General features: G+C 33.6%; 1 non-coding gene across 1 annotated transcript; it reads right to left on the reverse strand.

The window, feature by feature from the left end:
- Window positions 1-2,900: 2,900 nt before the first annotated feature.
- LOC131817146 (U6 spliceosomal RNA) lies at window positions 2,901-3,007 on the reverse strand. Its single transcript, XR_009348355.1, has one exon. It is a non-coding gene; the product is annotated as a U6 spliceosomal RNA (small nuclear RNA).
- Window positions 3,008-5,758: the final 2,751 nt, after the last annotated feature.

A 5,758-nucleotide genomic window follows, 5' to 3' on the forward strand; every position in this document is an offset into this window, starting at 1 on the left:
AAAGAGAACTACAGACCAATATCCTTGATGAACACGGATGCAAAAATTCTCACCAAAATACTAGCCAATAAGATTCAACAGTACATTAAAAGGATTATTCACCACGACCAAGTGGGATTTATTCCAGGGCTACAAGGTTGGTTTAACATCTGCAAATCAATCAATGTGATACAACACATCAATAAAAGAAAGAACAAGAACCATATGATACTCTCCATAGATGCTGAAAAAGCATTTGGCAATGTGCAGTGTCCCTTCCTGATTAAAACTCTTCAAAGTGTAGGGATAGAGGGCACATATTATCAATATTATCAAAGCCATCTATGAAAACCCCACTGCAAATATCATTCTCAATGGAGAAAAACTGAATACTTTTCCGCTGAGGTCAGGAACACGGCAGGGATGTCCGTTATCACCACTGCTATTCAACATCGTACTAGAAGTCCTAGCCTCAGCAATCAGACAACAAAAAGAAATTAAAGGCATCCAAACTTTGCCAAATTGGCAAAAGAGAAGTCAAACTATCCCTGTTTGCAGACGATATGACACTGTATGTGGAAAGCTTAAAGGACTTCACTCCAAATCTGCTATAAATTGCATAGGAATTCTGTAAAGTGTCAGGATATAAATCAATGAACAGAAATTGGTTGCATTTTTTTATACCAACAAGACTGAAGAAATAGAAATTAAGGAGTGAATCCCATTTACAATTGCACTCAAAACCCTAAGATACCTAGGAATAAACCTAATCAAAGAGAAAAAGAATCTATACTCAGAAAACTCTAAAGTACTCATGAAAGAAATTGAAGAAGACACAAAGAAATGGAAAAATGTTCCATGCTCCTGTATTGGAAGAACAAATATTGTGAAAATGTCTATGCTACCTAAAGCAATCTACACATTTAATGCAATCCCTATCAAAAATCCCATCCGTTTTTTTCAAAGAAATGGGACAAATCATCCTAAAATATATATGGAACCAGAAAATATCTCGAATAGCCCGAGGAATATTGAAAAAGAAAGCCAAAGTTGTTGGCATCACAATTCCAGACTTCAAGCTCTATTACAAAGTTGTCATCATCAAGATAGTAGGGAACTGTCCCCAAAACAGACATAGATCAATGGAACAGAATAGAGAGCCCAGAAATACACCCTCAACTCTATGGTCAACTAGTCTTCAACAAAGCAGGAAGGAATGTCCTATGGAAAAGAGACAGCCTCTTCAACAAATGGTGTTGGGAAAATTGAACAGCCACATGCATAAACATGAAGTTGGACCTTTTCCTTACACCATACATGAAAATAGACTGGAAATGGATGAAGAAGCATAATGTGAGAAAGGAATCCATCAAAATCCTTGAGGAGAGAACAGGTAGCAACCTCTTTGACCTCAGCAGTAGCAACTTCTGCCTAGGAACATCACCAAAGGCAAGGGAAGCAAGGGCAAGAATGAACTATTGGGATTTCATCAGATCAAAAAGCTTTTGCACAGCAAAGGAAACAGTTAACAAAGCCAAAAGATGACTGTCAGAAGTTATCTGGGAGAAGATATTTGCAAATGACATACCAGATAAAGGGCCAGTATCTATCCAAAATCTATAAAGAGCTTATCAAACTCAACACCCTAAGAACAAATAATCCAATGAAGAAATGGGCAGAGGACATGAACAGACATTTCTGCAAAGAATTCATCCAAATGGCCAACAGACACATGAAAAAATGCTCCACATCACTCGGCATCAGGGAAATACAAATCAAAACCAGAATGAGATACCACCTCACACCTTTCAGAATGGCTAAAATGAACAAGTCAGTCAATGACAGATGCTGGCGAGGATGTGGAGAAAGGGCAACCCTCCTACACTGTACGTGGGAATGCAAGCTGGTGAAACCACTCTGGAAAACAGCGTGGAGGTGCCTCAAAAAGCTGAAAATAGAACTAGCCTATGACCCAGTGATTGTAGTACTGGGTATATACCCTAAAGATACAAACGTGGCATTCTGAAGGGGCACATGCACCCAAATGTTTATAGCAGCAATGTCCACAATAGTTAAACTATGGAAGGAACCTAAATGTCCTTCAACAGATGAATCAATAAAAAGATGTGGTATATATGTACAATGGGATACTATGCAGCCATCAAAAGAAATGAAATCCTGCTATTTGTGATGACGTGGATGGAACTAGAGGGTATTATGCTTGGCGAAATAAATCAATCTCAGAAAGACAACTATCATATGATCTCCCTGATATGATGAAGTGGAGATGCATCATAGGCGGTTTCGGGCGTACGAAAAGAAAAATAAAAGAAGATGGGATTGGGAGGGAGACAAAGCATAAAAGACTGAATCTCACAAAACAGACTGAGGGTTGCTGGGGGGAGGTGTGTTGGGAGAGGATGGTGGGGGTATGGACATTGGGGAGGGCAGGTGCTATGGTGAGTGATGGTGAGTGCTGTGAAATGTGTAAACCTGGTGATTCACAGACCTGTACTCCTAGGGATAATTACACATTATATGTTTATAAAAAATTTAAAAAAATAATTTAAAAAATCCATTAAAGAAAAAACACATATTGCAAATCTCATATTCAATCAAAAAAGTTTGAAAGTTTTCCCCTTAAAGATCAGAAAAAAGACAAATGTGTCCACTTTCACTACTCTCATTTGACATAGTACTGGATGTCCTAGCCAGAGAAAAAAGGAACACAAAGAAATAAAAGACTAAAAAAAAAAAAAAAAGGAAGAAGTAAAATTTTCTCTTTTTGGATAACATGAACTTACATGTAAAAGAATCCTAAAAAATTCACAAAAAATTTTGAATTAACAAATTTTGTAAAGCTGCCAAATACAAGATCAATATATAAAACACAAGAATTTTATTTTGTTTTGGTTTTTTTTTAAAATATGGAATGCTTCCCAGTTTTTCTTGTCATCCTTGTTCAGTGATCAAGCTAATCTTCTCTGCATCATTCCAATTTTAGTATATGTGCTGCCAAAGTAAGCACAAGACAGGAGCATTTTAACACTCTAATGATGAACTGTCTGAAAAAATAAAGAGAACAATCTAATTCACACTAGCATCAAAACTAATAAAATACTTAGGAAAAGATTTAACTAAGAAGATGAAAGATCTGTACCCCATAAACTATGACATTGATAAAGAAATTGAAGGAGACACAAATGGAAAGATAGCTCATATTTATGAATGGTAAGAATTAACATTGTGTAAATTCAATTCGTATCAAAAATCCAATGTTAGGGGCGCCTGGTTGGCTCAGAGGGTTAAGCTACTGCCTTCGGCTCAGGTCATGATCCCAGGGTCCTGGGATCGAGCCCTGCATCAGGCTCTCTGCTCAGCAGGAAGCTGCTACCTCTTCTCTCTCTGCCTGCCTCTCTGCCTGCTTGTCATCTCTCTCAGTGAAATAAATAATTAAATAATCTTTTAAAAAATCCAATATTGTGTTTTTACAGAAGTAAAGAATCCTAAAATTTATATGAGACCATAAAAGACAACAAATAATTAAAGCAGTTCTGAGAAAGAAGGAAGAAGCGAAATTACACTCTTGATTTGAAACTATACTACAAAGCCCTCATGCTCAAAACAATAAAGTATACTGGCATAAAAACAGACCCATAAACAAGTAGAACAGAATCGAGAGTCCAGAAATAAATCCTTTCATACAGTCACCTAATATTTGACAGGGGCCAACATATATAATGGGTGAAGATAGTCTGTTCAATAAATGATATTTAAAACTGAATAGTCACATAAACCAGCATGAAACTGGAACCTTATATTACTCATAAATCTTAACTTGAAATAGATTAAAGACTTAAATGTGATGCATGAAACTAAATTTCCTAAAGGAAAACATAGGAAAAATTCTCCTTGACATTGGTCTTGCCAATAGTTTTTTGGATACCAGACCAAAAACACAAGCAAAAGAAGCAAAAATAAATAAATGGTATTACATTAAACTAAAGTTTCTGCATTGCCAAAAAAACAAAAGAGAGAGAAAGAATGAAAACACAATCCACAGAATGGAAAAAAAATACTTACAAATCTTATATCTGAAAAGAGGTTAATAACCAACAGATACAAAGAGAAAATAATATATAATTAAAAAATAGCAAAAGTATCTCAATAGACTTTTTTTTCAAAAAAGTTATATAAATGACCAACAGGAGCGTTTAAAAGTGCTCAACGTAAAAACTCAGGGCAAAGTCATTATGTTGTTGTTGTTGTTTACCTCTGAAAAACACAGCAAGATATTACTACCTATTAGAATATATACTACCAAAAAATTAAAACTAACAAATTTTGGTAAATATTGGGTAAAATGCGGAACTTATGCACTATGATAGGGATATAAATTTGTATGGAAAACAGTATGGAGACTATCATATTATTAAAAGTAAAATTACCATATGATTCAGTAATCCCACCTCTAGGTATATATCTAAAGGAAACGAAGTCACTATTCGAAGACATATCTGCACTCTTATGTTCATTATAAAATTATTAACTCTAAGCAAGAGATGGAAATAACTTCAGTATCCATTAATGGATGAATGAATAAAAAAGTATGGTAAATATATACTATGGAATACTACTTAACCATGAAAAATTAAGAAATACTGCCATTTACAACACAATTGATGGATCTTTAAGGTATTATACTAATTGAAATATTTCAAAGATTTTATATATTTTTTTTAATTTTAATTTATGTATTATGATATCCCTTACATACAGAATCTGAAGGAAAAGCAAACTAATGAAAACTTAGAGTTGAGTTGACAAGAGGTGAACCTGGGGTGGAATAAGGTGTTCAAAGTGTACAAACTTGCAACTATAATATGAAAAAGTTCTCCGGATCTAATATACAGCATGATGATCATAGTTAATAATATATACATACTTTTTTATTGTGCTTCCCTTTATTAAACTTTGCATATATCACATTCTTACAAGTTGAAAGTTTATAGCAATTTTGTATAAAATAGGTCTGCTGCCACCATTTTTCTAACAACATTTGTTCATTTTGTGTCTCTCTGTCACATGTTGGTAATTCTTGCAATATTTCAAGTTTTTTCAATATTATTGTATTTGTTATGGTGATCTGTGATCAGTAATTATGACCCACTGATATCTCAGAACTAGTTTACTTAAGGTATATACATTGTTTTTCCTTAAAGACATAATGCTTTTGAACAGTACAGTATAGTGTTTATTTTTTATATGCACTGGGAAACATAATTTTTTATTTGCACTGGAAAACCAAAAAAAAAATAATAATAATGATTTGACTTAGTTTATTGAGATAATCGCTTTATTGAGGCGGTCTGGAACAAAACCCACAAGACCTCTGAAGTTCATCTCTACTGTACTATATACATTAAAGTTCCTAAGAGAGTGGATCTTAAAATTCCTTACAATACATGCATAAAAAACAGTGGAAACTATATGAGATAGTAGATGTATTAACATTTTTATGTAGATTATATTGCAATACAGATGTATGCCAATTTATCAAATTGTACAAAATTTACACAATGTTAAAAGTTTGCAGTGTTATAAGAAATCATTTCTTAAATTTACAAATTATAATATGTCAATTATTTTTCAATAAAGCTGGAAAAATCTTTTTGTAGAATTAATCTATTTTTCAAAAAAGGAATTAAGGAAGTAGAAACTGCAACTAACTCTGAAATAATGAAATACAAAATCCATTTTAGTTATATACACTGTGACA

This window comes from Mustela lutreola, chromosome 15 (assembly GCF_030435805.1).
Source record: "Mustela lutreola isolate mMusLut2 chromosome 15, mMusLut2.pri, whole genome shotgun sequence".
Lineage (NCBI taxonomy): Eukaryota > Metazoa > Chordata > Mammalia > Carnivora > Mustelidae > Mustela > Mustela lutreola.